Here is a 19,831-nt window from a genome sequence, read left to right as displayed (position 1 = left end):
CATGCTTTGTCTTTTTGATTCTGGCTCATAATAGTGAACCCAAGTTTCATCACAAGTTAAAATTTTGTTGAGGAGGTGCTCACCTTCTCTTTGATAACGTTCCTTTATCTCTGTACACACCCTCGACGTTGTTTCCGTGTGTAGCTGCGTCAACTCCTTTGGGACCCACCTTGCACATGTTTTGCGGTACTTCAGCATGTTACAGATAATATTATGAACTGTGCCAGTACTAACTTGAACCTTATCAACTATAATTTCCACAGTCACATGGCGGTCGGCACGATTAATGTCATCAATTCGACTTTCAAGTGAGGGAGTTGAAACTACAACTGGTCGGCGAGAAAGGTGTTCCGTCAGCCAGTGAGTCGCGACCAATTTTTAACTGCTCTACCCCCTTGTAAAAATTTGCACGGTTCACACAACCTTCACCACAAACTTTCTTCAGTATATATTCACGGGTTTCTCGCCTTCAGCAAGGAAAAACAGAATAACAGAACGTTGTTCAACTAATGTGGACGTTTCAAGCGGACTCGCCATCTTGAAATGTATTTTTGAGGTTATAAACAAAACAATGTTGATACATCAGCTGAACAGCGCTCACCCCAGTGATGCCAACTTAAAGCCATAAAAGTACCGAACCTGCGCTACTAACAGTTTTTTTCTCCAGACCAATTTGTCCCTTTAATTATTGAATGACCCCCGTATAAGATTTTGAACACACGAACTTTTACATTTTATTTACGTAGATTCCTGCTTAATAAGAATGCGAACGTAATTTTTCAGTGTGCTCCCTCAATAACAACAGACTCTAACGTATGGTTCATACTCCAAGTGGGAATACCGAAACAAAACAGAAGTATAAAACCACGCTTAATTCCCAAAGAAACGTATCGAGGGATTTTTCGCGTGCTATTCACAGGACGGCATGGAAATACTGCTTGATCAGCGATCAGTCTGTGCGTTGAAACTTCCTGGCAGATTAAAACTGTGTGCCGGACCGAGACTCGAACTGGGGACCTTTCATTCTAGTCTGTGCGTTTTCCAACACATTTCCCGACTTAACGGACATACAAATGGCGCCACCTGGCGACGAATTGCTGTAATGCGTGCTCGCGTCTGGGTTGCTCTACGGGTTAGCGTTCCTGACAGAAGTCGTATCGCTTTGACAGCCGTGATGTTGTCTGGCTGACAACGTCGCGTTTACTTGAGGTGAGTTGAGGTAGGGCGAGGCAGTCTTGACGGTTTGCGGGCGCAGCGGAGCGGATGGCCCTGCACCCTTCCTTGCCGCGTTTTCCGGCCGGCGGCGACACATCCTGTCCCGCTGAGATAAGCAACGCCCACATGATCCTACAGCTGCCAGAGGAAGAGGAACCCACCGTTGTGCGTGCTTTTATTCTCCACACTAACAAGTCTGTAACACCTGACAGCTGCTCTTTACATTGAAGTGACAGAAGTCGCGGGCTGGCCATATGTAGATATGCAGATGGCGGTAGTACGACACAAGGAATAGAAGGGCAGGGCAGTGGCGGAGATGCCGTTTGCACTCAAGTGATTCATTTGAAATGGTTTCCAACGTAATTATGACCGCGCGATGGGGATTTACAGACTTCCAACGCGGGGTGGTAATTGGATCTAGACGCATGGGGGCTTTAGCTACAGACGATCGACGCGAATGCCTTCGCTAACAGCGCTACATCGCCTGCAGCGCCTCTCCTAGGTTCATGACCCTAGATGACTGGAAAACCGTGAGCTTATCAGATGAGTCCTGATTTCGGTTAGTAAGAGCTGACGCTACAGTTCGGGTGTGGCGCAGACTCTATGAAGCCGTGGACTCCAGGTTGTCAACAAGTCATTCTGCAAGCTGCTGGTGGCTTCATAATGGTGTGGGCAGTGTTTACGTGGAATGAACTGGGTCCCCTAGTCCAACTGAACCAATCTCTGAGTGAAAATGGTTATGTTCGGATACTTGCAGACCATTTGCAGTCATTCACGGACTTCAGATTCCGAAACAACGATGGAACTTTATGGATGACAATGCGCCAAGTGCCGGCCGGAGTGGTCGAGCGGTTCTAGTCGCTTCAGTCTGGAACCGCACGACCGCTACGGTCGCAGGTTCGAATCCTGCCTCGGGCATGGATGTGTGTGCTGTCCTTAGGTTAGTTAGGTTTAAGTAATTCTATGTTCTAGAGGACTGGTGACCTCAGCAGTTAAGTCCCATAGTGCCCAGAGCCATTTGAACCATTCTGAGCCAATGCGCCAAGTCAGTGGACCAGCTGATTGCGATTGCTTTGAAGAAAAGTCTGGACAGTTCGAGAGAATGAGTGACCACCCAGATCGCCCGACATGAATGCCATCGAACATTTATAGACATAATGGAGAGGTCAGTCAGTGCACAAAATCCTGCACTGGCAACACTGTCTCAATTATGTACGACTACAGGGAATGCATGGCTCAGTATTTCTGCAGGAGACTTACAAAGACTTTTTGAGTCCATACTTTTGTGTTAGCGGAAGAGCCAACACCGTGTTACGAGTGGAGGCTGAAATGCACGCGTTTTAGCTCACGCAGGCTGGCGTGAGGAGGGAAGACCTATGCTGACGTGTGGTCTGGAACATGACAAGGAATAAGAATTCAGAAAGCGGACGTAATTAGTTTCATACTTAACTTTAATCCATTAATGATTAACGTCTCTCTTGACGGTACATGATTCACAATATTATCTGTTCAGAACACATTCTTGAAGTAATTATAGTAACTGAATATGGCGCCTTGCTAGGTCGTAGCAAATGACGTAGCTGAAGGCTATGCCAAACTGTCGTCTCTGCAAATGAGAGCGTATGTAGACAGTGAACGATCGCTAGCAAAGTCGGCTGTACAACTGGGGTGAGTGCTAGGGAGTCTCACTAGACTAGACCTGCCGTGTGGCGGCGCTCGGTCTGCTATCACTGATAGTGGCGACACGCGGGTCCGACGTATACTAACGGACCGCTGACGATTTAAAGGCTACCACCTAGCAAGTGTGGTGTCTGGCAGTGACACCACACATACCAAGTCGAGTTGCTGAACTACACCGTCCAGAGGAGGTCCTACACGATATTAGAAGGTATCCGATAATTTTTGTCACCTCAGTGTAAGGTTCTGTTATAAACCTGAACGCAGGTGGAAAAAGGGGGGAAAAATCAGCACCTGTCTTACTATCGTGTTTCTTGCTTTGGCCAACTGGAACACTTTTCTTTTGTCGAGTATTTCATCCTTTCGTCAGTTTCCTTTCCTTCATACTATTTCCCACCTCTTCTCTTAACTGCTCCTGCTTCGGAACCCTTCTCAGTTTAAAGTTTAACTCTTTCCCTTCTACTGCTGTTTTGCTTTTCTGTCGAGTATTGCGAATTTAACTTCTCGGAACCAGCTTGTACTTCATTAATTTTGATACTTAAACTTTTCTTTTGTCAGCCCGTTGTCATTCATGCTGTATAAATATCGGAAAAAATATCAACTTTGTTTTCCTTATCGTTAGAGTGGCGGTCACGAAGTTACACACCTCAAGGTCACACGCGCTGCCTGCAGCCCGGAGGCGGTAAGCGCTGTGATTCCGATATCGTGTGTTCACACGTGGTTTCAGTCTTCGGTGGATCGGAGAGTGGACCTGTGTTTGGTAGTGATCGAAATGCAGAAGCAAGGGCCTGCGTAGGAGGTGTAGGCATGGATGTGTGTGATGTCCTTAGGTTAGTTAGGTTTAAGTAGTTCTAAGTTCTAGGGGACTGATGACCACGGCTGTTAAGTCCCATAGTGCTCAGAGCCATTTTTAGGAGGTGTAAACAGTTTCGAAAACAATCTAAAATTGTCGTATCAAATGCACTGGCTGACAGCGAAGAAACCTAGAATGATATAACCTTTTTGCAAGTTCACATAATGACAAATAAACCTTATGGTATTTCGGAATCGATTGCATTACATATTAACAATGGAGTAAAGTCAGGAGAATCTCTAGATGTGAGAATGTTTTTTGATTCTCCAAGAAAGGGACGTAATTGAAAACGGAAATTACGAAATTTTACGATTTTGATAAAAGATTAGTGCTTAGAAGTGTACTTAGGTACCACAACTCATGAGATGATCTGGAGTCTAGAAAAATACAGTGTGATTACGGTGGAAACAATTATTCTGGCTCAGAGACCTCCGTTCTTTGTCTACTCTACTCACTTGGCTTTTGATTCAGGAAATGTAATGGTGGGCGAAAAATTTTAATGGAATGCACAGACATTGCAGTTGCAAGGACGAAGTTTTGTGTACAATACACTTATCGCTTGCTGAGGACAACAGTCTTGCAGTATACTCCGATAAACCCTGGTTTTTACAAAACCATACGCACAAATGTACGAGGATGAGTCAAATGAAAACCTTAAATATTTTTTTAAATATTATTTATTGTGCAGAAGTGGTACAAAGCTGTATCACTTTTCAACAGAATCTCCCCCACTCTCAATGCAAGTCCTCCAGCGCTTACAAAGTGCATAAATACCTTTAGAAAAACATTCTTTAGGTAGTCCGTGCAACCACCCATGCACCACGTGGCGTACCTCTGCATCAGAACCGAACTACTTTCCTCCCATTGCGTCTTTGAGTGGTCCAAACATATGTAAATCACTTGGACAAGGTCTCGTACGTATGGTGGATGAGGAAGATACTCAAAATGCAGGTATGCGATTGTAGCAACTGTTGTATGGGCAGTGTGGGGCCTTGCATTGTCATGTTGCAAAAGGACACGTGCTGACAGCAATCCACGTCGCTTCGATTTGATTGCAGGCCGCAGATGATTTTTTTAGGAGATCTGTGTATGATGCACTGGTGACAGTGGTCCCTCTAGGCATGTAATGCTCCAAAATGACGCCTTTTTTGTCCCAAAAGAGAGTCAGCATAAACTTCCCCGCTGATGGTTCTGTGCGAAACTTCTTTGGTTTTGGAGACGAGGAATGGCGCCATTCCTTGCTCGCTCTCTTCGCTTCCGGTTGGTGTAAGTGAACCCAGGTTTCTTCGCAAGGAAGCCATCACCTTCTCGTTCAAAGCGCCAAAGAAGTACTTCACAAGCATCAACAAGTCCTCTCATTTCAGGAGTCAGCTGCCGTGGCACGCATCTTGCAGACACTTTGTGGAACTGGAGCACATCATGCACAGTATGGTGTGCTGACCCATGACTAATCTGTAAACATGCTGCAATGTTACTCGGTGTCACTCGGCGGTTTTCCTTCACTATGGCTTCAAATGCTGCAATGTTCTGTGGAGTGACAACTCGTTGTGCCTGACCTTGACGAGGAGCATCTTCCACTGAAGTCACACCATTTGCGAACTTCCTACTCCATTCGTAGACTTGCTGCTGTGACAAACATGCACCACCGTACTGAACCTTCATTCGTCGATGAATTTCAACAGGTTTCACACCTTCACTACGCAAAAACCGAATAACAGAACGCTGTTCTTCCCTGGTACAAGTCGCAATTGGGGCGGACATCTTTATACTGATACTGCGGCGGTATGTGTGCATCTGCACTATGCTGCCAGCTACAGGCCATTCTGCACGCTGTTTGTAGCACGCTTACCAACTTACAGGATAACGGCGCGAAATTTCGATTTGTTATTACAAATTTAAGGTTCTCATTTGACTCACCTTCGTATTTTGCTCGGCTTCAACGAAGATAGTGGCCTGAGAGTATCTACAATTACTTTTGTAGAGCGTATATCGGCGAGCTGGGTCATGGGTGCAATGAAGAAGGTTCAGTTAAGAGCTTCAAATAAAACAGATCTCCAGAGGCAGTCGCATTAAGGCTTACCGTCGGAAAAAATCCTGGTGGTGCACGGAGTCTCTGTCAAATAAAATGCGTTCATACGTGACATGGTACTGTAATTATGTCTCAGGTGTTACCAAAATTAATTTTATTGTTTTCTTAGCAGCAGGGTATTTTACTTTATGTCTGAATACTTTTATGCTTTCACGATAAAATATGGTTCAAATAGCTCTGAGCACTGTGGGACTTAACATCTGAGGTCAACAGTCCCCTAGAACTTAGAACTACTTAAACCTAACTAACCTAAGGACATCACACACATCCATGCCGAGGCAGGATTCGAACCTGCGACCGTAACAGTCGCGCGGTTCCAGACTGAAGCGCATAGAACCGCTCGGTCACACCGGCCGGCCACGATAAAATATATGTCACATGCATCTATAAAATTTCAGAATGTTCGTATATTTTTTTCAGTCCAAATATGTCAGTAGTTCTGTTTTTAACAACAGGTTGAAGTAAGAAATTATTTGTCCTCAACATTTCTTGTAACGTTAGTTTTTCTTCCGTAGCAGCTGGCAAGAATTTTCTTTTAGAAAGTACTGCATTATATTCTAGACTACAAACAGAGATGTCTAATATTTTTTCGGAATTTTAACTAACTAGCAATGCTATAACGCGGTGAGATGACCTTGAGGTACCTATTTTCGTGGCGGCCGCTATAGGATTTTTTCTGTGTTTTGACATACAAGATGTTTCAAAGCATTTGTGCTGCACACCTAGTTAGCTCACCCTGCTAGTTCGGTGAAATCCTGTCGTCCCAGAGTCAGCGAATTCTAAAGAACGCCTACGCAAAGACTGTGAAACATCCTGCGTTTCATCATTGCTTCTTGGTTTCCAGTCGCGCACGTACATGCAGTCTGTCGTGAGGACGGCCACTGCAACACATCTGAACGTAGGTTATTACTGTAATATATACAATTATTTTGTAAGCTATGAAACTTCCTGGCTGATGAAAACTACGTATCAGAGAGGGACTCGAACTCGGGACCATTGGTTTTTGCAGGCAAGTGCTCTATCGAATGAGCGCTCCGAGCACGTCTCACTACCCGTCCACACCTCTTTACCTCTGCCAGCATCTCGTTCCTTCGTCTCCTGCCTTCCAAGTTTCACAGAAGTTCTCCTGCAGCCTTGTGCGACAAGCATTCCTAGATGAAAGGATGTTGTGGCGCTTTGGCTTAGCCACAGTGTGAGGGATTGATTCCAGAATGATTTTTCATTCTGCAGCAGAGTGTGTGCTGATCTGAACCTTCCTGGAAGATTAAAGTTGAGTGCCGAATAGGGTCTCGAAATTGGAGCTTGTGTCTTTCGCAGGCAAGTGTTCTACCAATTGAGCTATCTAAACACGACTCGCGACCCGGAATCACAGCTATGCTCCCGCCTATACTTCCTCTTCTACCTTTAGAAGTTCTCCAGTGGTTCGTTAGTTGTGCTTGGATAGCTCAATCAATGGAACAGTTTCCCGCGAAAAGCAATGATTGCAGGTTTGAGTATCTGTCTGACAAACAGTTTTAATCTGCCAATAAACGGTTTTAATCCACCAGGAAGTTTCAGATCAGCACCCATTCCGATGCAGAGTGAAAAATCATTCTATAGTTTGGTAAGATAATCCGATAGTACACCCAGAAGGACTTTAATGAGGCTGACCTGCCCGCAGACGCCTACGCGTTTACGCAAAATGTAGGGTGACCCAAAAGCCCGTAAAAAATTTGAGAATGCACTAATTCATGTAATAATGTAGATGGAGAGGTAAAACTTGACTCACATGCCTGAAATGACATGGGATTTTATTGAAGCCAAAAAAGAGCGCAAAAAACGGCCAACTAATGGCCCTGGACATTTCATTTCCATTTTTTTCATTAATTTACTACGTCTATAGCTCATTTCCTTACATGATTATCGGACACTACATTTAGACGTGGTTATGCAATACGGAACCAACTCCAAGCTCGAAATTTTGAGCTAGAGCTGTTTTAGCTAAATTTTACAAAATACAATTCAAAATTGACTTTTCTCAGAAGCAGTGTCGCATTATAAACATTTTCTAATGTTCTACCAGATTAATACTATAAGTCTCAACATTTATTGACCCACCGAGCGTATGGGTAGAAATTGGAGTTGGTTCCTTATTGCTTACTTTAAAATTTAACACCGGAAAATTGAAAATTTGTGGTAAGTTCCTATGGGACCTTACGCACTACTTAATCTAATTTAAACTAACTTACGCTAAGGACAACACACACACACACACACACACACACACACACACACACACACACACACACACACACACACCCATGCCCGAGGGAGGACTCGAACCTCCGAAGGAGGGAATCGCGCGAACCGTGGCTAGGTGCTGTGGCTACCGCGTGGCTACCCCGCGCTACTTTAACACCGGAAATTGGTTCTTGTGGTTGGTAGTTGGAAAGAAGGAAAGTGAGACAACTCTTACATAAATGAAATACCTAAACTTCAGAATTCAAGAGAACTATGCAGGACAGGACCCATTAAGCCTTTGCTCGATTTCAGGTGTCTAATCTTCAAACAGTCCCTTACGTGCGCCCTTCTCCTCTGCTTCCCAATATTTCTGCACAGGTCTAGTGTGGTGGTTTCAATTTCTTGTTCATTATCTGCTCGCCTGCCTAGTATGTCTTCATCTTTGTCTAAATTTTGGTTTCACAGTCCGTAGACGGCTACTTGCTGCTGAACGGTAAAGTCCAATGGGCATTGGCCCATGACTTAAGCAGAGCAGTTACAGGCAACGTACGGTATCTTCCAGTGGATCTGGGAAGGTTGCATGTTTGAACTCTACCAACCGCCACGGCGGTCCTCAACCGAGTAAGCTTGTAGGCCCAAACGCTGGAGTCGTAGCCCACGATCGATGCAAGCACGCTGTTACAATATAACTTGACCAGGCGACAAATGAAACCTGCTTCCACCAGTATTCTTTAACTTGTTTGTTATTTTGAGAGCTATCTGTGTCACCGCATTGTTATGTGCCCCCAAAATCCAGCGTTCGTTGAGGATAACCCCCAGATATTTGGCTTCCGACTGCCGTCGGAATGGTGCATAATCCACTTGATATTCGCGTTTCGTGCCAATTTCCCTTTTAGTAATATATACCTTGATTTATCTGGAGCGAGTGACATCTTCGTTGCCTTGCAGCAGTCATACACTACGCCTATGATGTGGCTGGCTTTATTCTCCCTCTCTAGGAGGCTATTGCCACCTACCAAGAGAAGGAGATCATCTAAATATACTGCCGTCTCCAATGCTGTAACTTGTCCAACAAGAGCTCCATATACACGTCCCAGAAAGCTAGACCTACCACGAAGCCCTGAGGGCGCACTTTGATAACGCTTTTGCAGATATTTGTACTTGGAGATGATAGCTGAACCTCACGTTCACTACAGTAGCTCCTCAGGCAGCCGTACAGAGGTCCAATACTCTCCATCCCCCGCAAGCGGGAGATGAGCAAGAGCTACCACAGGTTGTCAGAGACGCCACTGCTGTCGGCATGATCCCTGCCACGTATTTATACTGCGTCGACGAGAGGCATGTGTCGGCTGCGAACGTTAGCGAATCTGATGTGACGCACCCCACGCGAAAGCCGAACTTGCTCTCGTTCGTTCCACCCATACAAGGCCTGATGGGCCTGCAGTCTACCACATAACAGCTTCCCGAGTAAATTGTCAACAACGTATAACAGACAAATAGATCTGTATTACATTATTTGTGTGGGATCCCTGTGTTTTCCCTTGTTGGAAATGACCAATTCGGCCCTTTTCCAGACGTTCAAAAATAATCCTTTCATGAGACACTCATTGTATTGTCGTGGGGCGAGGTACTGAATGATATCTATTGCCAGACCCAGTGGTCCTCCCTCTTTTGAATGTCCTGATCATAGCAGCTACCTCTTCTTCTGAGAAGGGGAGGACCCGATTATCATTATGGTACGCCTCCTACACCCTTTCTCTTATAGCACGCTGCGGTTCCGTATCCTATTCAAGGAGCGCGGAGTGAAGCGATAACTCAACAGGTTCCTGTCAAGTCGCTGTCATCCCTCCCCACCCCTCATCCCTACCGGTCATTTTAGTGTTTTCCCCACGGATCAGTGGCCATTGGCTCTGTCAAATTTCTCCCAGGTCACAAGACGGACCTCTCGTAGTTTATGTTGGAAAGTCTTGTAACTTTATCATTCCTTCTTTCCAGATTACCGATCGTTGATTCCTCTCTCTTGCTCTGCAAAAATGGTTCAAATGGCTCTAAGCACTACGGGACTTAACATCTGAGGTCATCAGTCCCCTAGTCTTTGAACTACTTAAACACAACTAAGCTAAGGACATCACACACAGCCATGCCCGAGGCAGGATTCGAACCTGCGACCGTAGCAGCAGCGCGGTTCCGGACTGAAGCGCCTAGAAACGCTCGGCCACAGCGGCTGGCTCTTGCTCTACACACAGACTGGCAGAGCTAACCGACCTCGGCCGAACACGGCGACGTCAAGGCCGCAATGGCCTTCCTTCTCTTTGGCACAGGTGCGTTCACTGCCCGTATCATCTCTTGCACCAATTTTTTGTTACTTTCGTTCATGTCAGAGCCACCCTCTGACAATGCAAGCGATTCACAGTCCCCCAGCACTCGATTCCAGTCTGTTTTATTAAAGTTCCATCGCTCCTTCTACCCTAGACTCCAGTGGCGTTCTCTGTTGCACATTTCTAGTTCAGTTATATATTACGGTCACTTTGTGTGACTCCTTGAACTTTCCTTGTCTGCTCAATGTTATATCGATATTCGTGGCTGCTCCAGAATGGCTCTGAGCACTATGAGACATAACATCTGTGGTCATCAGTCCCCTAGAACTTAGAACTAATTAAACCTAACTAACCTAAGGATATCACACACATCCATGCCCGAGGCAGGATTCGAACCTGTGACCGTAGCGGCCACGCGGTTCCAGACTGAAGCGCCTTTAACCGCACGGCCACACCGGCCGGCGGCTGCTCCAGAACTTTCCCTAAAGGTTGGCCAGTTTGTTTAATATTTTCCCAATTCTAGTTCGATGACTGTTTACCTTGGCTCCCTCATCATCCTGCACGGGACTGTGCCAGGCGTGAGATTTGCGTGTTTGTTCCTACTTCCGCGTTGAGCTCCGAGACGGTTACATATTGCCTGCAGAACTGACTTACGGTAGCTCGTATAAACTTGTTGATTATTACGATAGCAGTGGTAGGCTCATTTCCAGTGGTGATTACTTGCCAGTTTGCTCCTGTGAAGGGGACTCGACCATCGAGGGAGTACGGTTCTGGTAAACATATAATACTAGCTGACGAACCCGCCATTGCCCAGGTGCTCGTTTTGCCAACTTCGTATTAGAAACGAAAAAAATTAACTTTCTTGTTTAATATAGAAAAATTTCATTTCCATGTATTCGTGAAAACACCTTTGAAAGAATGAAACTGACGTACAAAGAAATAAGCATAACGTACAAATGTATTAGAACAGCTGCTTCGTATGTCTACAATGCAATTTTGTAAACGTCTCCAAGGCAACGCCTCTTCATAACTCTATAGATGGCTATAGCTTTAGCTTACAGCCGTTTGCGCTGTGCTGTCGAAAGCCGTCAAATGCGCTGCTACGTGCCAGCGACTTCCTGAGATTGACTCGACTGTAGGAGTGGCTTGGTAGCAAAGATTAAATGTATTAAAACTTTATGCATGATGCGGCATTTTGTCATGCATTACAGTGTTTGTGACGTCATACCTCTTGAACTATGTGTTGTACAATGATGTATTTGTGTAGATACATTCAGCGGCATATGTGGATACGGTCTGCGAAACACGTATCTAACGTCATATGCAACAACGGCACCGGCCGCGGTGGTCTACCGGTTCAGGCGCTCAGTCCGGAACCGCGCGACTACTACGGTCGCAGGTTCGAATCCTGCCTTGGGCATGGATGTGTGTGATGTCCTTAGGTTAGTTAGGTTTAAGTAGTTCTAAGTTCTAGGGGACTGATGACCACAGATGTTAAGTCCCATAGTGCTCAGAACCATTTGAACCATTTTTTTGTAACAACGGGACTAATCAGTAAATAAGAGTTTGCAATCACGTTTCTGTCAAATTCTCGAGATTTCGTTTGTCCCGCGATCTAGTGACTAGTACCATCTCTAAGACAGGTATTGCCGCTGTAGTTTATTCTCGCGATAGGAATTACAGTTTAGCACGATATGCAGGATGAGTATAATTAAACTTCCAAACCGCTGTAGAAATAACACCACTGGTCAGAATGACGGCAAATTGCAACGGAATATTATCGTGGAAGGGGGAAAACGTTTGGCAAAAGAAAAATAAATAGTTACAAAATGTAGCAATAGAAGGCGCTTTACGCATCATAATTTAATAGTGGTCGACTACAACTGACAACTGAATCATACAACAATGCCTACGGTGTACGTTTAGCGTTGAAAATAGTTCTGAGCACTATGGGACTTAACTTCTGAGGTCATCAGACCCCTAGAACTTAGAACTACTTAAACCTAACTAACCTAAGGACATCACACACATCCATGCTCGAGACAGGATTCGAACCTGCGACCGTAGCGGTCGCGCGGTTCCAGACTGTAGCACCTAGAACCGGTCGGCCACTCTGGCCGGCTCGGGTGGGAAAAAGACGGTTTTTAATTGTCCTGAAGTCAAACACCGCATAAAATGCATCACTCACATTGGTTTTCAACTGTCCTGAGGCCACAAACTGTATAAAAAGCACCAATCACGTCGGTTTTTACTTGTCCTGACGCCGAAAACCGCCTAAAAAGCATCAATCAAAATCAAATCGGATTATTAATTTCCGCGTGACTGGCGCAAAACATGTTCGATATGCTGTCCACCGTTTTCTGCAACAAACTGAAATTGAGGAACAGCATGTTCCACAAGTGATCGAAGTGTTTCCGGGGTCACGTTCAGAATGTGTTGCGCAATGCGTGCCTTCAATGCGACTAAGTTTGCAATCGGAACACTGAACACATCTTTCAGATAGCCCCACAGACTGAAGTCACACGGATTAAGATCAGGTGATCGGGACGACCAGGCTGTAGGGAAGTGGCGGCTGATAATTCTAGTCTTTCCGAAAAGGCGTTTCAGCAGCTGCTTAACTGGATTTGCTATGTGTGGAGGTGCGCCATCTTGCATATAAAGGCCCCCATCCACACATTTGCGCTGTTAGAGCGCTGGAATGACGTGTTGCGCAAAAGACACTCATAGCGCTTGCCAGTGACGGTACAGGTAACAGGACCGGAAGCACCAGTCTCTTCAAAAAAAAAAAAAAAAAAAATATGGCCCTATGATAAATGATGCCGTAAACCCGCACTGAGCCGGCCGAAGTGGCCGTGCGGTTAAAGGCGCTGCAGTCTGGAACCGCAAGACCGCTACGGTCGCAGGTTCGAATCCTGCCTCGGGCATGGATGTTTGTGATGTCGTTAGGTTAGTTAGGTTTAACTAGTTCTAAGTTCTAGGGGACTAATGACCTCAGCAGTTGAGTCCCATAGTGCTCAGAGCCAGCCCAAACCCGCACTACACTGTGATCTTTTCAGGATGAAGTGATACTGGTTGAATAGCGTGTGAATTTTCCGTTGCCCATATTCTGTGTATCGACATATCCCCTCAGATGGAAGTGAGGTTCGTCTGTCCACAAAATCTTCCATGGCAATTCATTGTCCACTTCCATACGAGCAAGAAATTCTAAAGCAAAAGTCTCTCTTGCTGGCAGGTCAACAGGAAGCAACTCGTGTGCATGGGTAATTTTGAATGGATAGCAAACAAGGATGTTTCGTATGATTTTACACACCGTGCTCCCGGGTATGTCCAATGTTCGGGCAATTCTCCCTGCACACAACAGAAAACGACCACCACTCGTCTCCTCCTGCATTGCTGTGGCCACTGCTTCCACAGACGTCGAATCAATTTGCTTCCTCCCTCTACCAGGCTGCAGGACAAAAGAGCCCGTCTTTTCGAATTTCCAAATCATTTTCTCCAAATCCACGGCCGTCATTGGACCAACGCCTTTTTTCAAACCCTTCAGTGTCCGGAATTTCTACAGAGCGCCGTGTGCACAGTCATCTTTCTTGTAATACAGCTTTACAAGCAGAGCGCGATCCTGCATTGAGACAGCCATGGTGAACGTCGCAGACGCGTAGGGAGGAAAAGCCGTGTACCCTGAGTGTTCATATCACCTTCAGTGGGTCGTGTGCATGACAGGTGTTTTCATTAACGTATTCTGAAACATACAGAGGCATCAGTTTACGCACTATTTTTTTCTTCTACCGTGCGTTTTCCCCCTTCTCCGATAATATTCCTTTGCAATTTGACGTCATTCTGACCAGTGGTGTTATTTCTACAGCGTTTTGAAAGTTTAACTTTAATGATAGTCACCCTGTATTTCGATTGTTGGCTATTTAATTGTTCATTAATTTTCTTAACTGTTTCGTCTGAATGTAGAAGTTTGAAGTAAATCGGCAAAGAAATTTGAAGTAAATATTGTATGTATTAAAAATATTTAGCGTACGTCATTAGGGGATCGTGCAGAAATTTTAGTAAATCGGTCAAAGAGATTTTTGGTAACAATCTGTCCCCTTTATATATTACATGTGTGTTTGAAGTCATATTATGAAATCTTACGTAGACATTGATCGCTCTCTTGTCTTGAAGGAACCACGTCCAAAATTTCATTAACATCGGAATAGAACTGTATATTCATATGAATCATAAACAAACGATAGTTCTGCTTTATATGTAAAGAAGGTTATAGTTCCCTTCCTCAACTACCCTTCTGCTATAAGTTTTTGTAATAGTAATTTATTTCTCATCGCGTTTACTTGTGATTTTTTGGTGTATTTAAAATATGGTTTATAGGTGTGCACGTAATTTGTGAATCTGTGCACGTGAATTTGTCGTAACAGTGCACGTGTATGTATCTCTATGTATTATTTAGAACAATGGACATATAAATGTCGGTTTAGAAGGTACATTGTTGGCAAGTTTTTATTTTTGTAATAAAGTTGAAATATAGTATTGAAAATCACTTATGCCTGGGGTATTTTCTGACACCACTGCAAAAATTTCCAATTATTGTACTACGAACCGTGGTATAAACATAAATATTTTCCTAATTATAATAAAAAGTCCATAAGAAGCATATCCGGAGGATAAGAAGTCTTCATTCAAATTAAAACTGTTTCTTTGTAGATAAACGTGTCTTGGGGTCTAAAAAGACCCCAGACACCATGTGAGGGTTAATGGACCATGTGAGGCCTGTGGTATTGTATCCTTTACTGAAGGTTGTTAAGCCGGCACCAAAGCGGCGGCTACACAAAACTTAGCTAGTTGCTGTCTTTGAAGTCGGACGTTTTCCTCTTACAATTCCTTTATCATTCCCCCAAGGACCCCTTGTGCAAGGGCCCATTGAGCCAATTCTTCTTTAATTGATGCCAGGCCAGCCGCACTGACCTTAACCATTTTTTAACATTGGCATCCAGCGGATGCTGGACAGCGGTATGCTGCTTTTCAAAGTGTCCTGGCGTGACGAGCGCGAGGTACGCCGGTACGTCACAGAATCGCATCATGCCTAGCCTGGCTGATGAACCATTGCCGGAATGTACAACTTTTTTGTAGAGTGGCGCTCTGCACTTGTGAAATATCCATTGCGCACATCGTTTGGTGAGGATCGCTTGCTGAGCCGCCGCTTCCGTCATGATTGGCCTCTGACGTCCTCAGACGTCAATCCGTGTGATTATTGGTTGTGGCATTACAGAAGGCGCAAGTCTACCGCGATCGTCCGACATCATTAGGGATGCTGAAAGATAACATCCGGCGGCGATTTCTCACATACCTACTGGCATGATGTACAGTGCTGTTCACAACATTGTCCCTCGACTAAAGTTATTGCTGATGAATGACGACCGACATGTCGACCATATGTTATAAACAACATCGTCCTAGCTAAAAATCAATTCTTTTGCTAGTTATTGCTTTTGTATCATATGGAGTTCCATCTGTTAGTCGTCTTGTGCATGTTTTTGGTTTCAGTAAAATCCATGTCATTTCAAGCATGTGTGTCAATTAGGCTTGTTAGGCTGAACTCACAATATTAACGAGCATTGCCTGGTGAAAGAAGTTGCTGAGTTGAAGGTGGACACAGTAAAAAACGTAGTAAACATTAACAATTATTTTTATTATTGCTAGTTACAGCAATCAACAGATGTTTGTTACCTTTAATTTTTTGGTAAAAATTGTTGGACGTTGCAAACTTCAAATTACAATGAATGCATAATTTTGCTTTTACCATATTGACAATCAATTTGTTTCTAGCGTCAGACCATAGATGACTAATGTGCCTCGGGCCTCTTTATACACTGGCATTGCGGCATAGAACCGCCATTATCCTTTTGATAATTTTTTTTTTGTATTACGCCTTTCTTCTCCGTTTAGAAACGTTTTCCACGAAAACGAGTTTGTGGGCGTACGAGCTTAACTTTATAAAAACGTAAATTTCACAATGGAGATGGAGAACAACGGACAACTCCCATTCGTAGGTGTTCTTGTCCAGAAGAAGGCAGATAACACTTTCGGTCACAGTATTTACCGAAAACAAACTCACAACGATCTGTACCTACAAGCCAGTAGCTGTCACCATCGGGCGCAGAATAACGGTGTAATCAAAATTCTGGTTCACCGGGTACAAGCTCTTTCGGATCCAGACAACTTGACGAAGATCGAACACCTGCAGTCTATGTTCTACAGAAATGGATATTCTTTAGGGATATTCAGAGGGCACTGCGCTCTGCTTCTCCGCCGGAAAGGTCAGTAGAAGTACAAGAAGAAGCAAAGAAGGTTGTTATTTTGCCAAATTTGGCAATATTCTTCTCAGGTATAACGTCAAGAGCGTTTTTTTCCACAGACCAAGACTAAGGCTCTGTTAGGGAGTGTAAAGGTTGATCTGGACCTATAGAAAACAAGCGTTTACTACATACCATGCCAGTGCGGCATGTTATATATCAGCCAGACCACCAGAACCGTTGACATTGGGTGTAATGAGCACCAGCGGAACACTGTTTGCAGCTAAATCATTCTATGAATTGCGATGACGTCAAAATTCTGACACAGGCACCCAGATACTGGGATAGCATTATTAAGGAATCCATCGAAATAAAGGCCATACCGAACCTTATCAACCGTGGCACGGGGTATCAGCTTGTCTCCGCCTGGAATCCCGCACTCGACCTGCTAAAGTCACAACGAAGGCAACATCCAAACTCAGGGGGAATAACATCGGAAATGATGACAGAGCAAAAAACCCTCCACAACCATCACAGGGCGCACTGACTGTGGTATTTCTGCCAGCAAGTCAAGTACCTGAGGACGGTCATTTCGGGAACGAACGGCAGTTTGAAATCCAGCGGCCAGAAAATAATCCGCAGCCTCCCCTAGCAGGCGCAGAACTCGGACAGTGCACCTAACGCGGCAGGCTATGGTAACAAGGGAGCGGACGGAAGAGAGAGCTGTTCCCATCGCTGCCGCAAACACAGCAGCGTATCGTTCAGGAATCCAAGAAAAGTGAGACAAAAGCACTTAAAGCTGCGCGGGATTAGCCGAGCGGTCTAGGGCGCTGCAGTCCTGGACTGTGCGGCTAGTCCCGGCGGAGGTTCGAGTCCTCCCTCGGGCATGGGTGTGTGTGTGTGTGTTTGTCCTTGAGATAATTTAGATTAAGTAGTGTGTAAGCTTAGGGACTGATGACCTTAGCAGTTAAATCCCATAAGATTTCACACACATTTGAACATTTTTGAAAAGCACTGAAAACTCTCTTCCGGGAAGTCAAACCAGTGCAGAGAGAATGTCAAGGAACACAGACGAGATCAAAACACTGCTTTTTCAGTGGGGCAGCTAATACGGGGACGCCCGCACAAAATTGTGGCTGCTACGAAGGTGACCCTAGAGGCGATAACCGTAGGAAAAACTCAGATTTTATGTGGCTAGCACAGCGACACGAGGTTTAACCGCTCGTGTGTGGAACGCCAGTGACATTCACACTCAGGATGGCGAATTTCGCCAGTTTCTGCGAGACGAGGCCATAGACGTCTGTCAACAGACACATTCCTCAAACCTGGCGTGAACGTACGCGCAGCAAATTTTTATTGCTACCGTAACGATCGCGAAACGGCGGGAGGCGGCACGGCCGTCTACGTCAAGCGAACGTTGCGACACCAGTAAATCAGCTTCTCTGTTCGAACAACTGGAAGCAAGCGAGGTGGCAGTCAGCACGTCCATAGGTCGTGTCACCTTTATATCAGTCTACAGACAACTGCGGAGACCAGTATCACAAGGTGACATTGGAAAGCTATTAACGGTACGTAGCAGAGTATTTATCGGCGCTGACTTTGATGCGAAACATTACGAATCGAATTCGCGAGTCACAAGTACTAATGGACGCCGTCTGCTATGTGCCGCCGAACGACAGAATGCGTTAGTAAATGGCCCCTGTGACCCGACGCACTGCCCCAGACGTGGCTGCCCATGTCTTCGACATCGCGATCCTAAAGGGCGCAGGTCTCCAGACTTCGGATATGTCAGGACTGCGCTATCGTCGGACCATCTACCAGTAGTATTTGATCTCGACTTAACGAAACATAACAGAAAACGGCCGCCGCCAGCTGAGAGCTGTTGACTGGAAAAACTGAAGTGTATCTAGCCGATACTCACTGCAATGTCTAAGATAGATGAAGTCAAGGTGGACGAGGCTCGTGCAGTATCTGAGCAACTTACACTGCAAGCTGTTGACGCGACCCCTCTAAGTAGCTTCCTCCCGACTCGACATACGGGAGGCCATTACGGAAAACACGAAATCCCATGAAGAAAGGCGTATTAACCGCCTTCGCCGTGAAATCAAGGTTGCCGTAGATAACCACAGGGATCGAGACTGGGAGGGGTGGATCGCGCCGTTCAGAACCGGTGATTATAGTGCCTGGCGCATAACAAAACAGTTTTTACTTAAAAAAACAGTGAATCTAGTCACTGCAAGTCGGGTTTGAGGTCATCTGCGAACCGAATGCCGAAGCAAACGCCTTGGCAGATGCGTTCGTGGAGGATTTCACGCCCATTGACGACATAGTGGAGAAAACCACCTTCAACGTGAGGAGGAACGGCTTCCCGTCTTTCTCGCAAATAGAGATGGTAGCCATCCCAAAACCAGGTAAGGACCCCAGATTTGCGAGCAATTATCGGCCTATAAGCCTTCTGCCGCCACATTCGAAAGTGTTCGAAAGTTTGTATGCCAAACGGTTGCGAAGATATGTGGCGGCGGGGCGCCTCTTAACGGACGAGCGCCGGCCGAAGTGGCCGTGCGGTTAAAGGCGCTGCAGTCTGGAACCGCAAGACCGCTACGGTCGCAGGTTCGAATCCTGCCTCGGGCATGGATGTTTGTGATGTCCTTAGGTTAGTTAGGTTTAACTATTTCTTAGTTCTAGGGGAATAATGACCTCAGCAGTTGAGTCCCATAGTGCTCAGAGCCATTTTTTTTTTAACGGACGAGCAGTTAGGTTTCCGGAGGGTGCACTCCACACAACAACAAGAATTACTCAGGTTAGTTGAGAAGCGCTTGGAGGCACTAGACAGTCGTGAGTGCCTTGGGGAATTAATATTAGATGTGCCGAAGGCCTTCGACAGCGTGTGGCATAACGGTCTTCTGTTCAAGCTTCTTGACCAGGGAGTGCCGGTGTCACACGTGCCCCTGCTGAAATCATACCTCAGTAATAGAACATTCGATGCAAACCCGATGGAGGAGTCTCGACAGCGCGACAAATCAGAGCGGGAGAGCACAGAGGTCTGTAATCGGGCACCTGCTACACACACTGTAGACCGCCGATACTCCGAAAACTCCGAGAGTTGATCTGGCGTTATACGCCGATGACACTGCACTGTTTGAGGGCAGTTATGAGCATACAT

At 45.5% G+C, this 19,831-nt stretch overlaps 1 protein-coding gene across 2 annotated transcripts in view; it reads left to right on the top strand.

The window, feature by feature from the left end:
• The window catches only part of LOC126237240 (lactosylceramide 4-alpha-galactosyltransferase-like), a 543,469-nt gene that overhangs the window by 90,576 nt on the left and 433,062 nt on the right, over positions 1-19,831 (top strand). The gene's annotated exons all lie outside the window — the stretch shown is intronic.

This window comes from Schistocerca nitens, chromosome 2 (genome assembly GCF_023898315.1).
Source record: "Schistocerca nitens isolate TAMUIC-IGC-003100 chromosome 2, iqSchNite1.1, whole genome shotgun sequence".
Taxonomy (NCBI): Eukaryota; Metazoa; Arthropoda; class Insecta; order Orthoptera; family Acrididae; genus Schistocerca; species Schistocerca nitens.
This window is presented reverse-complemented; position numbering and strand designations above follow the sequence as displayed.